The sequence below is a fragment of the Schistocerca piceifrons genome, chromosome 7 (assembly GCF_021461385.2).
Source record: "Schistocerca piceifrons isolate TAMUIC-IGC-003096 chromosome 7, iqSchPice1.1, whole genome shotgun sequence".
In the NCBI taxonomy this organism is placed as follows: Eukaryota; Metazoa; Arthropoda; class Insecta; order Orthoptera; family Acrididae; genus Schistocerca; species Schistocerca piceifrons.
The window spans coordinates 86,976,245-86,995,792 of NC_060144.1; positions in this window are offsets into that span (position 1 = coordinate 86,976,245).

Genomic DNA, 19,548 nt, shown 5'->3' on the forward strand with positions numbered 1-19,548 from the left:
AGGTTTCACGTTGCACATAACCCACGAGACACATATTCCCTAGCAATCTTTAAAATCTCTATCGGCATCTCATTTTCTGTACACCATTTTCAGAATCTTTCAAAGGTCCACCAAATGATTCTCTAACCTGTTTTAATTCCTACTTTCAGACAAATCATTTTACAGAACATTTGACCCCCTGAGGATTTGGAACTGCGTCAGGTCTGTTTCTTTTAGCCATTCTCCTTGTTCGCTGTCCGTCTTCGTCCCTTCACCGCATGTGTTCCTGTTTCTATGCGTTTGGGCGCTGATGACCATGCTGTTTAGCGCCCGGAAACCTCAAACCACACACAAACTTTTCATTTTCTTTAATTCCAAGTTTTGTTCAGAAAGTACAAGCGATAATATATTTAAATATCGATTGGTGTTCGATTATTGTTGAGAGTTTATAGATGACGTGAAAGCATAGATGTTTGGTGTTATGCTGTGATTTGATATTAAGTTTAATTTTTTCAATATGAAATAAAGAATTTCACAATCTAATGATGAGAAGTAGAAGTCTGATAAATTCGGGCTCACTATCAGCATAGTTGAAGAGCAGTTCGACGGTACTTAAAGAAGGTCCTTCCATTCTAATGTGCTGCTCCGCATCAAACGGGGCAAAGTATCCCTGATGCGCTCCTGGATGATCTTATTTGTTCCCTGTCCTTCTGACATGCCTTTAGTGGTGCTTGAAGGCTTGCCACGTTTACAAGGCATCTCTGGAGGTCAGTCATGATTGAACACTTCATGTGATGGTGGAGACATTCCAAAAACTCATTCTGTGTTTCTATACACGTGACGAGTTATCAAGAATACCAGATAAAAAATTTTACTTCACGTATTGTCATTTTTACACGTTTTTCCGGAACAGTGAGCTGATACCGAGAAACGACTTTCCCGTGTGAAACCTGACCGAAAACAGGGCTAGAGAGAGCGAATCGCAACTTCTTTAATGCATTTCTACTCACTTATTATTTTTGTTGATTCTTCCCATCTGTTCGTGCATTTTTCTGTTTTTGATAACTATGTGTCATATCGGGTCCCATTTTACATCAAAATGAGCGTAAAATCAATGTCCATTTTTCAGTTTTTACATTTAGATATGTATCATCAGCTAGACATGAAATGTCCTAAATATGGGTCTTGATTCAAAGGGAACAATTTAAAAATTAAATATCTTACAAACGCAATTTGTTTTATACAAACAGTTAAGCCTCATTTTCCTTCATAGCGTAGCGTCTAAGTCAAACACTGTATCTTTTCACGCTGGTAATAGGTAGGCAGCTTGTACCCGTGGTCTAGGGGTGGTGTCTCTGATTCATAATCAAAACGTCTTCGGTCCCGGGTTCGATCGCCGCCACTGCCTAAATTTTGACAAATAAACAGCATTGGCGGCCGAAGACTTCCGGCATAAGAAGTCAGCCTCATTCCGCCAACGGCCTTGTCAAAGAGGGCGGAGGAGCGGATAGAGGTTCAGGGCACTCTCTTGTCCTAGGGATGGGAAATTGCCCCTAAAGGCGGAAGAATGAGCAATGATCAACGACTTGACGATGCAGAAGGCAATGGAAACCACTGCATTAAAGACACGTAACGTGTATCCACAGGGCATGTGGCCTGTAACTGAAGAAGTGTCATGATGATCTCTCCAATGGCAAAGGATTCCGGAATAGTCCCCCATTCGGATCTCCGGGAGGGGACTGCCAAGGGGGAAGTTACCATGAGAAAAAGAATGAATAATCAACGAAAGGATAACGTTCTACGAGTCGGAGCGTGGAATGTCAGAAGCTTGAACGTGGTAGGGAAACTAGAAAATCTGAAAAGGGAAATGCAAAGGCTCAATCTAGATATAGAAGGGGTCAGTGAAGTGAAGTGGAAGGAAGACAAGGATTTCTGGTCAGATGAGTATCGGGTAGTATCAACAGCAGCAGAAAATGGTATAACAGGTGTAGGATTCGTTATGAATAGGAAGGTAGGGCAGAGGGTGTGTTACTGTGAACAATTCAGTGACCGGGTTGTTCTAATCAGAATAGACAGCAGACCAACACCGACAACGATAGTTCAGGTATACACGCCGACGTCGCAAGCTGAAGATGAACAGATAGAGAAAGTGTATGAGGATATTGAAAGGGTAATGCAGTATGTAAAGGGGGACGAAAAACTAGTAGTTATGGGGGACTGGAATGCAGTTGTAGGGGAAGGAGTAGAAGAATAGGTTACAGGAGAATATGGGCTTGGGACAAGGAATGAAAGAGGAGAAAGACTAATTGAGTTCTGTAACAAGTTTCAGCTAGTAATAGCGAATACCCTGTTCAAGAATCACAAGAGGAGGAGGTATACTTGGAAAAGGCCGGAAGATACGGGAAGATTTCGATTAGATTACATCATGGTCAGACAGAGATTCCGAAATCAGATACTGGATTGTAAGGCGTACCCAGGAGCAGATATAGACTCAGATCACAATATAGTAGTGATGAAGAGTAGTCTGAAGTTCATGACATTAGTCAGGAAGAATCAATACGCAAAGAAGTGGGATACGGAAGTACTAAGGCATGACGAGATACGTTTGACGTTCTCTAACGCTATAAATACAGCAATAAGGAATAGCGCAGTAGGCAGTACAGTTGAAGAGGAATGGACATCTCTAAAAAGGGCCATCACAGAAGTTGGGAAGGAAAACATAGGTACAAAGAAGGTAGCTGCGAAGAAACCATGGGTAACAGAAGAAATACTTCAGTTGATTGATGAAAGGAGGAAGTATAAACATGTTCCGGGAAAATCAGGAATACAGAAATACAAGTCGCTGAGGAATGAAATAGATAGGAAGTGCAGGGAAGCTAAGACGAAATGGCTGCAGGAAAAATGTGAAGACATCGAATATGATATGATTGTCGGCAGGACGGACTCAGCATACAGGAAAGTCAAAACAACCTTTGGTGACATTAAAAGCAACGGTGGTAACATTAAGAGTGCAACGGGAATTCCACTGTTAAATGCAGAGGAGAGAGCAGATAGGTGGAAAGAATACATTGAAAGCCTCTATGAGGGTGAAGATTTGTCTGATGTGATAGAAGAAGAAACAGGAATCGATTTAGAAGAGATAGGGGATACAGTATTAGAATCAGAATTTCAAAGAGCTTTGGAGGACTTACGGTCAAATAAGGCAGAAGGGATAGATAACATTCCATCAGAATTTCTAAAGTCATTGGGGTAAGTGGCAACAAAACGACTATTCACGTTGGTGTCTAGAATACACTCCTGGAAATGGAAAAAAGAACACATTGACACCGGTGTGTCAGACCCACCATACTTGCTCCGGACACTGCGAGAGGGCTGTACAAGCAATGATCACACGCACGGCACAGCGGACACACCAGGAACCGCGGTGTTGGCCGTCGAATGGCGCTAGCTGCGCAGCATTTGTGCACCGCCGCCGTCAGTGTCAGCCAGTTTGCCGTGGCATACGGAGCTCCATCGCAGTCTTTCACACTGGTAGCATGCCGCGACAGCGTGGACGTGAACCGTATGTGCAGTTGACGGACTTTGAGCGAGGGCGTATAGTGGTCATGCGGGAGGCCGGGTGGACGTACCGCCGAATTGCTCAACACGTGGGGCGTGAGGTCTCCACAGTACATCGATGTTGTCGCCAGTGGTCGGCGGAAGGTGCACGTGCCCGTCGACCTGGGACCGGACCGCAGCGACGCACGGATGCACGCCAAGACCGTAGGATCCTACGCAGTGCCGTAGGGGACCGCACCGCCACTTCCCAGCAAATTAGGGACACTGTTGCTCCTGGGGTATCGGCGAGGACCATTCGCAACCGTCTCCATGAAGCTGGGCTACGGTCCCGCACACCGTTAGGCCGTCTTCCGCTCACGCCCCAACATCGTGCAGCCCGCCTCCAGTGGTGTCGCGACAGGCGTGAATGGAGGGACGACTGGAGACGTGTCGTCTTCAGCGATGAGAGTCGCTTCTGCCTTGGTGCCAATGATGGTCGTATGCGTGTTTGGCGCCGTGCAGGTGAGCGCCACAATCAGGACTGCATACGACCGAGGCACACAGGGCCAACACCCGGCATCATGGTGTGGGGAGCGATCTCCTACACTGGCCGTACACCACTGGTGATCGTCGAGGGGACACTGAATAGTGCACGGTACATCCAAACCGTCATCGAACCCATCGTTCTACCATTCCTAGACCGGCAAGGGAACTTGCTGTTCCAACAGAACAATGCACGTCCGCACGTATCCCGTGCCACCCAACGTGCTCTAGAAGGTGTAAGTCAACTACCCTGGCCAGCAAGATCTCCGGATCTGTCCCCCATTGAGCATGTTTGGGACTGGATGAAGCGTCGTCTCACGCGGTCTGCACGTCCAGCACGAACGCTGGTCCAACTGAGGCGCCAGGTGGAAATGGCATGGCAAGCCGTTCCACAGGACTACACCCAGCATCTCTACGATCGTCTCCATGGGAGGATAGCAGCCTGCATTGCTGCGAAAGGTGGATATACACTGTACTAGTGCTGACATTGTGCATGCTCTGTTGCCTGTGTCTATGTGCCTGTGGTTCTGTCAGTGTGATCATGTGATGTATCTGACCCCAGGAATGTGTCAATAAAGTTTCCCCTTCCTGGGACAATGAATTCACGGTGTTCTTATTTCAATTTCCAGGAGTGTATATGAGTCTGGCGACATACCATCTGACTTTCGGAAAAGCATCATCCACACAATTCCGAAGACGGCAAGAGCTGACAAGTGTGAGAATTATCGCACAATCAGCTTAACAGCTCATGCATCGAAGCTGCTTACAAGAATAATATACAGAAGAATGGAAAAGAAAATTGAGAATGCGCTAGGTGACGATCAGTTTGGCTTTAAGAAAAGTAAAGGGACGAGAGAGGCAATTCTGACGTTACGGCTAATAATGGAAGCAAGGCTAAAGAAAAGTCAAGACTCTTTCGTAGCATTTGTCGACCTGGAAAAAGCGTTCGACAATATAAAAAGGTGCAAGCTGTTCGAGATTCTGAAAAAAGTAGGGGTAAGCTATAGGGAGAGACGAGTCATATACAATATGCACAAAAACCAAGAGGGAATAATAAGAGTGGACGATCAAGAACGAAGTGCTCGTATTAAGAAGGGTGTAAGACAAGGCTGTAGCATTTCGCCCCTACTCTTCAATCTGTACATCGAGGAAGCAATGATGGAAATAAAAGAAAGGTTCAGGAGTGGAATTAAAATACAAGGTGAAAGGATATCAGTGATACGATTCGCTGATGACATTGCTATCCTGAGTGAAAGTGAAGAAGAATTAAATGATCTGCTGAACGGAATGAACAGTCTAATGAGTACACAGTATGGTTTGAGAGTAAACCGGAGAAAGATGAAGGTAATGAGATGTAGTACAAATGAGAACAGCGAGAAACTTAACATCTGGATTGATGGTCACGAAGTCAATGAAGTTAAGGAATTCTGCTACCTAAGCAGTAAAATAACCAATGACGGACGGAGCAAGGAGGACATCGAAAGCACACTCGCTATGTCGGAAAAGGCATTTCTGGCCAAGAGAAGTCTACTAATATCAAATACCGGCCTTAATTTGAGGAAGAAATTTCTGAGGATGTACGGCTGAGTACAGCATTGTATGGTAGTAAAACATGGACTGTGGGAAAACCGGAACAGAAGAGAATCGAAGCATTTGAGATGTGCTGGTATAGACGAATGTTGAAAATAAGGGGGACTGATAAGGTAAAGAATGAGGAGGTTCTACGCAGAATCGGAGAGGAAAGGAATATGTCGAAAACACTGATAAGGAGAAGGTGAAACGTCCCCTTACAAAAATTTATACACGACTGTGTTTAAACTGACACACAATATTTTTAGCGCAACGCAATCCGACATTCAAAAATCCCTACAAAAAAAATGGCCCTGACTAACATTAACCTATGCGTTTCACAAATCGCTTACCTCACAAAAATCTTGGTTACTCGAACTACTGCAATACAGCTAGCGCCACTACTGCCAGCTAAATAAAAGATTCAAACTACGGAAGGCACTAACTACTGATAGGCATAGTTAGCAAATGAAAGATTTTGATAGAGAACAAATGATGTATTTACCTTAGTAATCATAATATATATAGCAGTTCATGACATCCAGTCGTACAAATTTCAAAACTCCGCCATCTCTCTCCCCACATCTACCACTGCTGGCGGCTGACCTCCAACTGTCCAACGCTATGCGCTGTTCACATCCAGCTGCCCAACACTCCAATGGCAGACAGCAATGCAAACTAGCCACAGACTGCACACAGCACAGCCAGTGATTTTCATACGGAGCGCTACGTGGCGTTACCAATAAGAAAACCTAAACAGTCTACTTACATGGCCCCCATGCTCCCCACAAAAAATTTTACAATTCTTTTGGGCAGTGCCCAAAACAGATTTGAAGAATTTTTTCATAATTACAATAACAAAGATATCAAATGCACACACATAGTGATACAATGTTGGTCAAAAGCTAAAATTTTCTCACAGTTAATAAAGACAGTCCTGATTATTCATCACAGTAAAATAGCAGTGTTTTTCTCAAAGTCTGAGCTGTAAAAGAAAATGCACATGGAAGTAGTGGATTTTTATGCAGTCTTGAAGAAGTAGTGTTGTCCTTCCAACGGAAAGACAGTGCTGACTCTTGACATGCAGACAGGTAATGGGCCATAACAGAGCAACCCACCGCAGAGTCAGTCGAAGTTTTGAAGAATATTGGTAGGTAGGTCATCACAGAGTAGACCCACTGTAGTCCCTGTAGAGACGGTCAGAAACCATCTGTTGCGACTGTGCAGGTGCACAATCACCATCGAAGAGTCTTGCGGACAATATAGCAAGTCCATAAACCACCACTTGTGCACTCACAAAGTTCTTGGAATTGTCCTTGGAACCAGCAGTGCTGTTATCTAGTCCCTTGCTGAATTATTAACACACGTGCAAACACTAACAGTCCCTACTTCTCACATATCGTCCATATACTATGACCAACAGAAACATGTGCAGTGAAATGGAACTTACAATTAATAATATGATGAACTGGTGTCAATTACAATTTTATAACATAAGAATACAATTACAAAGGTACAAAATACATCATTAAAGAACATAACAATACAGATGACATTTGTAGTACAGGCCTTACAAAAGAATTGAAATAACATATACATCTGTGTTACAGGAATTATGACATGAGTACATACATAAAAGATCAGAATAACTTTCGAAACATCAACTTCACACATGAGCATTAAAACAGAACAGAATAAATAATGTCTAAACCTTTTTGCATAGAAAAATATCACATTATCAGAAAAATTCTACAACATAACTCTTATTAGCTAAACACATTAAGACAGGAAAAACACAAATTCACATAGTGTAATAACACAAAAATACAGGACAGGGTTTGTTTTCAGTGAGACATTTGGTACTGCAGTCCACCCCAAAACTTCATTCCATATATCTTTCCTCTTATTTCAACATTTGTTTCCACCAAAAAAATTCTATCCAAGCATGCTTTCTGTATTTATATGTTCACACATTTCTTACCTCATTATTTATTTCCATTATCTTTCCTCATCATTTATTTCCAAGAAAATCCTACCTAAACCTGTTGTCCCTAAACCCTACTTTTTTGGTTCATATCCTCTTTCAAAATACTTTTTTGACCAAACCATTTTCTTATAGCTTCTCAATGCATTTCTTCCAATTCATCATAGTTAGTTTCTCATATGATCTACCCCCTCTTAAGCTAACTTAAATCTACTGAGCTCAGATGCTAAACTAAGGAACGAGGCAATGCAGCAGCACAAAACAATTGACACAAACAGCAATGAAAAAAAATTCAAATTGGCGAAGCAATTGCAATATTACAACTAATATAAGGCACTGTGCAGCATACAAGAAAAATAAATCCGTAGTAAAACTGACTTAACAGCGTAATACAAAGTCAAATTCAGTAGCACTATGCCTGGCACACAGCAGCAGCAAATGCAACAACTTATATCTAAACATGACAAAGCTCAAGCAGAAAAAAATATTACATTAAAGACAACAATGCAGACAGGGGAAATGTATATTCACATCTTAATGTCTATGTAATCAAAGTGGTGCACCATAACTTATTCTACAAAATAAATTACCAAGTACTTGAAAAGATAATTATGAATGCAGTTCCCGTGAAGGTAAATTTCTTTTTGTGCTCCCTCATTTTTTTTTGAAAAAAATTATTATTTACTCGATCTGTAGACAGAAAATATTTATAATAGTACATCTATAAAATTTTATTTTAACCAACGCTGAAGTGCAGCTAGAAACTAGATATTAAACAAAATGAGTTAATAAATGCATAAAGCAAGCCATATGGCATTTCTCTCAACTAGCAAGACAATAGCCATGAAATGTTTCTCATCGTTTCATTAGGCAGTTTAGTAAATATCATAAATTAAGAGCTCCACAGTATAATCATATGTTTTCAAGTTTGAGCGTGTCGTATTTGCGATGCTTTCTACAAAGGAATGTCAATAGCGAGGGTAATGGCCTCTCTTTTTTTCTTCTACCTGTGCCTCTGAAAGGCACACACTAATGATTTTTTTTCCAGGCAACTGTCGTGCAGCTGGGTGCTTACAGTGACCTACCTTCCTTACCGAAATATTTATGACATCAGTTTGCACAACAGTGACAGTCTCACATAAAAAATTTCACAGGTCGAGAATTTGCGTTGCAAATGTGTAGGAACAAAATCCTACGAATATAACAGTGTCCAAAAAATTTTCAGTGGCATTGTGATACATTCACACATGTACACACATTTCATAATTCTAAAGTACGATTCTTGGTTTCCAACATCCTTTTCCACAAATCAGAGTCCCTAACCACTACTCATTATTCCTTACCTTATTATACATATACATATTCATCGACACTTCTTCAATATTTCATCATAATAAATACGTAGCATAATCAAATTCCTCATATAGCATCAGCTTATTGATCATAAACATACCTCAACAGCATAATACACATAGCCATCGCAATAATAACATCATAACACCTCAGTCAACTCTCAAAATCGTCGTAGCTTCCGCCAATAATTTCAAAACCTAAAAAAAATTTTCTGCTCATGTCAAAAATGTCATCTGCCTCAAACGTACTTTAAAAATCGTGATCCCATACCAAATATATACATTCAAAGCTCTCATAATATCACAATGGGTCCGAAAAAATATGAACAGTTCACAAAGTGCAGACAAAATACAATTTCGTAAGTGTGAAGTTACCCAACTGTGTAATTGCGTAAACATGTGTCACTGATGCAGTAAAAGAATGTTTGTTTCTCTGTTAAATAATCAGGTAGCTGTGTAATTCTGTGTTGGAGAAATATGGTACTGATGTGTAAAGTTGTATAAGCAAATACTTTGTGCTTGCCACACAGATGGTACACAAAGTAAGCGTGTACCCCCTGAGGATTAATGTAATTATACCCTCAGGTGTTACAGGTTACAGCAATGGAATGAAATATATCACGGAAAACCTTTGCATCATTGTACTTCAAATATCTTTAAAAATAAATGATTTAAGTACAAAATCAATCACTCAGATACGTGTCCTGTAGCGCTAAACGTTCGTCTTGTTGTAAGGTAATCTCTGTGGAAATGTCGTAGTTATTTTCCTCCAAAAGCTAAGTTCTGCAGAAGCCAATGTACTTACCTCATGATAAACAGAAGTGAAATGCTTTGCGTATAGATATCGTAGTTATTACGCTTATTGCCATGATAAAGAAAGTACTGTGCTGTAACATATTGTTGTGCTACAGAAAAGGCTGTCTCATTGTAGCTATAGCACAAAAGTTACTACTAAAACATGTTTCACTTTCCAGAATAAAACAGAAAACTGTGCAGATATAAAACAGATACACCACAAAAGCAACATTGTAAATTGTCACTCATTAGTAGCGTCATGATAAAATCATGTAGCTGTCACATAAACTAACCACTGTGTCATCTGGTATCTCACAGAAAGTACTTTAAATCCAGAATGTATTTTCAAGTAAACCAAAATGTTGCATTAAAATCTCATTAGCAGTACTGGTAAATGTTCTAAGTATGTGAGCCTTATAGTTGTTACGTAATTGTGCAACTAACAAGCAAGAATGTACACACACAATAACACTGTGTCGTCTGTTCACAATGCATTCTTAATATCTGTTTAAATAAGTTCTCTTGATTCTTGACTGAATATTTAACTTCAAACATTGTTGCATGTTAACAGTTTCTAAGTCTGACAAAGCATACTAGTAACGTGAAGCGAAAAATATTATGGTAGAGACTAAGTTAAAAAGCAGATTATCTCTCAAGAAACGGTTTTCAATATGAAATGTGGTGCAATCCTTTACTCTTCCTAGCACGCAGAGTTTCAACATGAACGCAATTATCATGTGGTATACGTCGGTAAAGAATACTAGAATTTTTCTCAATGTTAGCGTCTATGTTATTTTTCTCTGAGCCAAACGGCGCACGTGGCTGCCTGCGGTGCGAGTCATTGTCTGTTAACTCTTTGTTGGCGTTCGTTGTTATTGGGATTAGGAGACCTAACTTCTACAAATTCACCTTGACGAGAAGGCCCTTCCCTGTTTGAAGCTCGCCAGTTCTGATGGAATTCAGGTCTGTCGTTTTGTCGGTAGTTTACATAGTTTCTTGTTTGTCAGTCATGTGGTGGAGAATTTCTCCCGGAATCGTAACTGCGTGGTGGACCGTTGCGTCTGAAGTTATTCTGTCTCCCTTGATAATAATTGTTTTGGTTTCCATATTGTCTGTTTCTATGGTTATCTCTATCATATTCAGTATTACGGAAGTGCGATCTTTCTCTGTACCTATTATTCTGCCAACGGTTGTCATAAGGGTGGTGTCTTTTTTGGTCACAATTTGTGTTGTGGGAATAGCCTTATCGTGTCCAGTTATTATTTCTTTCATCACGGAATTGCGACGGATGTGACCTGTAATTGTTGTGTTCCTGTTTTCGCATTCCGCGATTGTCAGTGTCAGTTTCTAATCCTTGTAAGAGTCCCTGAAAAGCTTCAATGTCGTCTTTGCAACGTCCTGCCAAAATAATATGTCGTAAATGTTCAGGTAATTTGATTAAGCAAATGCGGATGAGTTCTGTGGGGCTGTAGGGGTTTGACAGGTACTGATTCTTGTGCAACATGTCTTCAAAATACTTCGCAAGACTGGAAAATTCAGATTGTTCAAAATGTTTCATCATTATGATGCTATGTTTTACTCGGGCTTGTGTAGCTTGAGACCAATATGCTGAAAGGAAGGCATGATAAAATTCTCCTTCACTGTGACAATCGTGAATGACCGATGGCATTCTTTCAGCTGGTTCATTCTCTAAGTAGCCACACATGATTCTAATCTGTGCTCTAATGACCAGTTGGGAGGAAAACAATGAGAGAATTGATGGAGCCATGCTTGTGGACGAATGTCATTGCCAGAATTCTTAAATGTTTTGAATTTACGTGTAGTAATGAACAGCTTATAGTCAAGATCATCGTGTCGGCGAGTAGCATATCGGTCATTGTTACGTCGTGTCGGCGGTTTCATCTCAAAATTCGGTGCACCTTGCCAATTTCTTTCATAATTTCCGAAATACCCTGTGTTATTATTTTGTGGCTTTTCCGTATTTCTAAGTCCCTCTTCCCGTGCTGGAGCGCGAGTGTCCTCTGAAATATGTAATTTTTGTATTACTTGTGCCAACTGATCTTCCCGGATTTCTCTTTTGTATTGCGTATTAATTTGATTCTGATTTAGTTTGAATTTCCTAATTTGTTCGCTCTCTTCTGTGTCATTAAAGACTACCGGTTTTGTGTCATTCAGATTATCATCTACCTTCGTAGATAAATTATTTAGCTGATCCGAAAGTTCAACTACTTTCTCTGATAATGAACTAATTTCCTCCATGTGTCTTTCTATTGTGTCCTTTAAGTTTTCCTGAGTTTTTGCAAGTTGCGTAACCAAATCGGTAGATACAACTGAGTCAATTTTAGCTTGCAAGGTCTCATGATTTTCATGAACAATAGTTTGCAGTTCTTTTATGGCTGCTTCGTGATTCTGTAATGCATTTTCATGACGCGAAAAAATAGGTTGGAAATGCTCAAAAATTTGTGTTTTTACGTCATTACAGACTTTTTGACATTTCGATTCTATTTTATGTAACTCAGTAGTTAAATCTTCACGTGTTTGTTCAAGCGTAGCGTGAAGATTTTGTTCCATTGCGTCTAACTGTTGCTGTGTTTGTCTCTGGTGTTGTTCCATTGCGTCTAACTTTTGAAGCTTTTGTCCCATTTGTTGCATTAATTGTAATAACAATGCACTGGTGTCTGAAACATGTTCCTCAGTGCTTTTCGGCAGTGAATTTGCACCGGCAACATTCACATTGTGACAAGCGGAAAATGTGTCTTGACTCATTTGAGTAAACGGTGAGAACCCAAAACCTGAGTCTACAGTATTTGCAATATTGTGTTTGTCATTCCCAATTCCTGAGGCGAGCTGTTGCCGACCGATCGATCGATAAGGCTTCCCTGTTCACTACCTGTTTCACTGTCTACACCATTATTTGACGCTCGCTCCATTTCCCTATCCACAGTTACCAAATTACTACTTTGAATGTCTGTTAATTCATTACACAGCGGTGCTGGTAAGCTACGCTCGTCGTCACTATTACTTCTCAGTTTACTTTGCAGCCTAGTGTTACGTTTTTCACACGCCATTATTGTCACAATATTTCACACGATAACAGAAAATAAGAGAACACATTAACATAGCGCTGAAAATAATATCTAGTTAACTGCAAGCTGCGAAATACTTGGTGCAAATTTACATGCGTGCCACACCTGTTTTACTGTACAACAATGAAAGACGGCAACTACAAAGGAGATTCTCTCTACAATTACGTGCTAGCAATAAACAAAATGTACACTAATTACACAAACTACAAGAAAAGAATCAGAAGATTCCAGTGAGGTATCCTCGGCTAAGGGTCGACATATGAAACGTCCCCTTAGAAAAATTTATACACGACTGTGTTTAAACTGACACACAATATTTTTAGCGCAACGCAATCTGACTTTCAAAAATCCCTACAAAAAATTGCCCTGACTAACATTAACCTATGCGTTTCACAAATCGCTTACCTCACAAAAATCTTGGTTACTCGAAATACTGCAATACAGCTAGCGCCACTACTGCCAGCTAAATAAAAGATTCAAACTACGGAAGGCACTAACTACTGATAGGCATAGTTAGCAAATGAAAGATTTTGATAGAGAACAAATGATGTATTTACCCTAATAGTCATAATATATATAGCAGTTCATGACATCCAGTCGTACATATTTCAAAACTCCGCAATCTCTCTCCCCACATCCACCACTGCTGGCGGCTCACCTCCAACTGCCCAACGCTATGCGCTGTTCACATCCAGCTGCCCAACACTCCAATGACAGACAACAATGCAAACTAGCCACAGACTGCACACAGCACACCCAGTGATTTTCATACAGAGCGCTATGTGGCGTTACCAATAAGAAAACCTAAACAGCCTACTTACAAAGGGACGGGATGATAGGACATCTGATAAGACATGAGGGAATGACTTCCATGGTACTAGAGGGAGCTGTAGAGGGCAAAAACTGTAGAGGAAGACAGAGATTGGAATACGTCAAGCAAATGATTGAGGACGTAGGTTGCAAGTGCTACTCTGAGATGAAGAGGTTAGCACAGGAAAGGAATTCGTGGCGGGCCGCATCAAACCAGTTAGTAGACTAATGACAAAAAAAAAAGGTAGGCCGTGAAAAGATAAACTGTTCTACAGCTGTACATTCGTCTTTCGGATATTTGTTGTTCTCGAAATGTCCTAAAAATAGTACTTTATTCGAAGTAAGGTCTTTTAAGAATGAATACCATACCAGCCCAACGTTTTGTACGCAGAATGGCCACGTATTGAGGAGATTAACTTCCTGACAGCTAATTTGTCTACCTACTGTATGCTGTTCACGATAGTCCTATATGTAGTACTTCATTTGAAAGAAGCCTTTCTTACAGTGAAATACTACATTACTATAACATTTTATGCGCAAAATAGCTGGGACTTGGAGAGGTGAAATTTTTGGCACTTGTAGCAGCAGCCGTTCGTAATACACTCCAACTTTCCCTCGAATCGCTTTCTGAATTACGCTGATTACTTTCAAGCATTTAAGTTTTTTTTTTGGTAAGTCTATACTACACGCTGGTTAATTCTACATCTACATCTACATTTATACTCTGCAAGCCACCGAACGGTGTGTGGCGGAGGGCACTTTACGTGCCACTGTCATTACCTCCCTTTTCTGTTCCAATCGCGTATGGTTCGCGGGAAGAACGTCTGTCTGAAAGCCTCCGTGCGCGCTCGAATCTATCTAATTTTACATTCGTGATCTCCTCGGGAGGTATAAGTAGGGGGAAGCAATATATTCGATAACTCATCCAGAAACGCACCCTCTCGAAACCTGGCTAGCAAGCTACACCGTGATGCAGAGCGCCTCTCTTGCAGAGTCTGCCACTTGAGTTTGCTAAACATTTCCGTAACGCTATCGCGGTTACCAAATAACCCTGTGACGAAACGCGCCGCTCTTCTTTGGATCTTCTCTATTTCCTCCGTCAACCCGATCTGGTACGGATCCCACACTGATGAGCAATACTCAAGTGTAAGTCGAACGAGTGTTTTGTAAGCCACCTCCTTTGTTGATGGACTACATTTTCTAAGGACTCTCCAAATGAATCTCAATCTGGTACCCGCCCTACCAACAATTAATTTTATATGATCATTCCACTTCAAATCGTTCCGCACGCATACTCCCAGATATTTTACAGAAGTAACTGCTACCACTGTTTGTTCCACTACCATATAATCGTACAATAAAGGATCCTTCTTTCTATGTATTCGCAATACATTACATTTGTCTATGTTAAGGGTCAGTTGCCACTCCCTGCACCAAGTGCCTATCCGCTGCAGATCTTCCTGCATTTCGCTACAATTTTCTAATGCTGCAACTTCTCTGTATACTACAGCATCATCCGCGAAAAGCCGCATGGAACTTCCGACACTATCTACTGGGTCATTTATATATATTGTGAAAAGCAATGGTCCCATAACACTCCCCTGTGGCATGCCAGGGGTTACTTTAACGTCTGTAGACGTCTCTCCATTGATAACAACATGCTGTGATCTGTTTGCTAAAAACTCTTCCATCGAGCCACACAGCTGGTCTGATATTCCGTAGGCTCTTTCTTTGTTTATCAGGCGACAGTGCGGAACTGTATCGAACACCTTCCGGAAGTCAAGAAAAATAGCATCTACCTGGGAGCCTGTATCTAATATTTTCTGGATCTCATGAACAAATAAAGCGAGTTGGGTCTCACACGGTCGCTGTTTCCGGAATCCATGTTGATTCCTGCAGAGTAGATACGCAAGCAAAAAACAAGTTCTAAAATTCTACAACAGATCGACGTCAGAGATATAGGTCTACAGTTTTGCGCATCTGCTCGACGACCCTTCTTGAAGACTGCGACTACCTGTGCTCTTTTCCAATCATTTAGAACCTTCCGTTCCTCTAGAGACTTGCGGTACACGGCTGTTAGAAGGGGGGCAAGTTCTTTCGCGTACTCTGTGTAGAATCGAACTGGTATCCCGTCAGGTCCAGTGGACTTTCCTCTGTTGAGTGATTTCAGTTGCTTTTCTATTCCTTTGACACTTATTTCGGTGTCAGCCATTTTTTCGGTCGTGCGAGGATTTAGAGAAGGAACTTCAGTGCGGTCTTCCTCTGTGAAACAGCTTTGGAGTTTAGTATTTCAGCTTTACGCGTGTCATCCTTTGTTTCAATGCCATCATCATCCCGGAGTGTCTGGATATGCTGTTTCGAGCCTCTTACTGATTTGACGTAAGACCAGAACTTCCTAGGATTTTCTGCCAAGTCGTTACATAGAATTTTAATTTCAAATTCACTGAACGCTTCACGCATAGCCCTCCTTACGCTAACTTTGACATCGTTTAGCTTCTGTTTGTTTGAGAGGTTTTGGCTGCGTTTACACTTGGAGTGAAGCTCTCTTTGCTTTCGCAGTAGTTTCCTAACTTTGTTGTTGAACCACGGTGGGTTTTTCCCGTCCCTCACAGTTTTACTCGGCACGTACCTGTCTAAAACGCATTTTACGAATGACTTGAACTTTTTCCATAAACACTCAACATTGTCAGTGTCGGAAAAGAAATTTTCATTTTGATCTGTTAGGTAGTCTGAAATCTGTCTTCTATTACTCTTGCTAAACAGATAAACCTTCCTCCCTTTTTTTATATTCCTATTAACTTCCATATTCAGGGATGCTGCAACGGCCTTATGATCACTGATTCCCTGTTCTGCACTTACAGAGTCGAAAAGTTCGGGTCTGTTTGTTATCAGTAGGTCCAAGATGTTATCTCCACGAGTCGGATCTCTGTTTAACTGCTCGAGGTAATTTTCGGATAGTGCACTCAGTATAATGTCACTCGATGCTCTGTCCCTACCACCCGTCCTAATCATCTGAGTGTCCCAGTCTATATCTGGTAAATTGAAATCTCCACCTAAGACTATAACATGCTGAGAAAATTTATGTGAAATGTATTCCAGATTTTCTCTCAGTTGTTCTGCCACTAATGCTGCTGAGTCGGGAGGTCGGTAAAAGGAGCCAACTATTAACCTAGCTCGGTTGTTCAGAGTAACCTCCACCCATAATAATTCACAAGAACTATTCACTTCTACTTCACTACAGGATAAACTACTACTAACAGCGACAAACACGCCACCACCGGTTGCATGCAATCTATCCTTTCTAAACACCGTCTGTGCTTTTGTAAAAATTTCGGCAGAATTTATCTCTGGCTTCAGCCAGCTTTCTGTACCTATAACGATTTCAGCTTCGGTGCTTTCTATCTGCGCTTGAAGTTCCGGTACTTTACCAATGCAGCTTCGACAGTTTACAGTTACAATAGCGGTTGCTGTTTGGCCTCCGCATGTTCTGACTTTGCCCCGCACCCTTTGAGGCTGCTGCCCTTTCTGTAATTGCCCGAGGCCATCTAACCTGAAAAACCTCCCAGTGCACGCCACACAACCCCTGCTACCCGTGTAGCCGCTTGTTGCGTGTAGTGGACTCCTGACCTCTCCAGTGGAACCCGAAACCCCACCACCCTATGGCGCAAGTGGAGGAATCTGCAGCCCACACGGTCGCAGAACCGTCTCAGCCTCTGATTCAGACCCTCCACTCGGCTCTGTACCAAAGGTCCGCAGTCAGTCCTGTCGACGATGCTGCAGATGGTGAACTCTGATTTCATCCCGCTAGCGAGACTGGCAGTCTTCACCAAATCAGATAGCGGCCGGAAGCCAGAGAGGATTTCCTCCGATCCATAGCGACACACATTATTGGTGCCGACATGAGCAACCACCTGCAGATGGGTGCACCTTGTACCCTTCAAAGCCTCCAGAAGGACCCTTTCCACATCTGGAATGACTCCCCCCCGTATGCACACGGAGTGCACATTGGTTTTCTTCCCCCTCCCTTGCTGCCATATCCCTAAGGGGTCCCATTACGCGCCTGACGTTGGAGCTCCCTACTACCAGTAAGCCCACCCTCTGCGACCGCCCGGATCTTGCAGACTGAGGGGCAACCTCTGGAACAGGACAAACAGCCATGTCAGGCCGAAGATCAGTATCAGCCTGAGACAGAGCCTCAAACCGGTTCGTCAGACAAACTGGAGAGGCCTTTCGTTCAGCCCTCCAGAATGTCTTTCGCCCTCTGCCACACCTCGAGACGACCTCCCACTCTACCACAGGTGAGGGATCAGCCTCAATGTGGGCAGTATCCCGGGCAGTCACAGTCGTAGTCCGATTGGGGGATGCGTGAGACGAGCTGGCCGTCCCCGACAAACCCCCATCTGGACCCCCACAGTGATGCCCATTGGCAACAGCCTCAAGCTGTGTGACCGAAGCCAACACTGCCTGAAGCTGGGAGCGAAGGGATGCCAACTCAGCCTGCATCCGATCACAGCAGTTGCAGTCCCTATCCATGCTAAAAACTGTTATCAAAGAATGTGTGAACTAATCTACAGATAGCACAAATAATTCGACACAAAATTTAAACTGTTATTAAAATACAAGATTGCCTAGTAAATGCAGTAATGCTGCTACTTGCGCACTGCTGACACAATGCTCGGCGGCGGAAGGAGACTACGCGATTTTACACTATTCAGGTACTAAAACGCGATGCCACAATTCTCAAATACTGTAATACGCCCGAAATTTATGAATTAAACAATGCAAGTACCAAAAACACGCAAATAAATTAAGAATTAAACTATATAACAAATAAGCGAGCTAAGAGTATACGACTTGCTGCTGCAGCTGCTTATCCAACGGCGGCAGGGAGCACACCTGTTTGTTCACTTCTCACTCTTCACCTGGGTATGAAGATTCCCAGTACAAGAAGTAAGTTGTTCTTAATTATCCTGATTAATTTCATGCACATAAGCCTGTTTTTTCATAACTAGACTTCGCGCTGGTGAATTTGATTTTCGACTCTATCTGTATTTGAAAATTAGCAGAAAAATCCATTGTTTAATTTCTAGGGAGTTCTGTTCTTACTCCACTCAAATATTTGACAAAAACAAATGGGCTGAATAACTGCGGTACTAGTGTCCCATATTACTCAGAATAATCAATGGAAAAATTTAATAGTATATTCTGCGTTCAAGTAATTACTCATTAGAAATTATCAGCAGTTCCGAAAACATAAATGATGCGGTAATCAGTCCGTCTCCTAAGACGCTAATTCACCACTCTGGGAGGGATGTAGGAACAAGGTTATTTGAGTTGTTGCGAAAAATCCGTGAAACGTAGACTTAGCATGATATTTCGGAGAAATAGAAGGGCTATCCACAATTTAACCTCCAAGTGGCTATTAAAAATGAACAAACCCTTGTAGTTTCATGGTGCTTATGTGGTCAGAATATAAATTTGATGATAACGTTGAGTCAGTCAGCTTTCTGTTTCGTTTGTCGGTGTATAGGGAGCAAGCTATGAGTAATCTTGTTGTGCGAGAGTGTCGCAGAAAATTAGAGGCTGGTGCTACAGTGGAGCGTGATTAAAGTGGTCGAAAAAGTCACTGAGATGTCACAAATGAACTTCAGCAACATGTCAACGAGTCAATTATCACAATGAATGGGTTTTTCGTTGACATTTCTTCAGCGCTACTATGAAGAGGAGGAATTTTTGAACAGAACTATGACTGGCGTGAGTCATAGATTCAGTACGTTATCTCTAAAACTAAGGAACACTCTAAAAATGGATGCACACTGAATGGGGGCTTAATCAAAAGAATAAATGCAATAATTTTAGTAGCTGTGTGACCGGTTACGAAGTCTCGTAACCG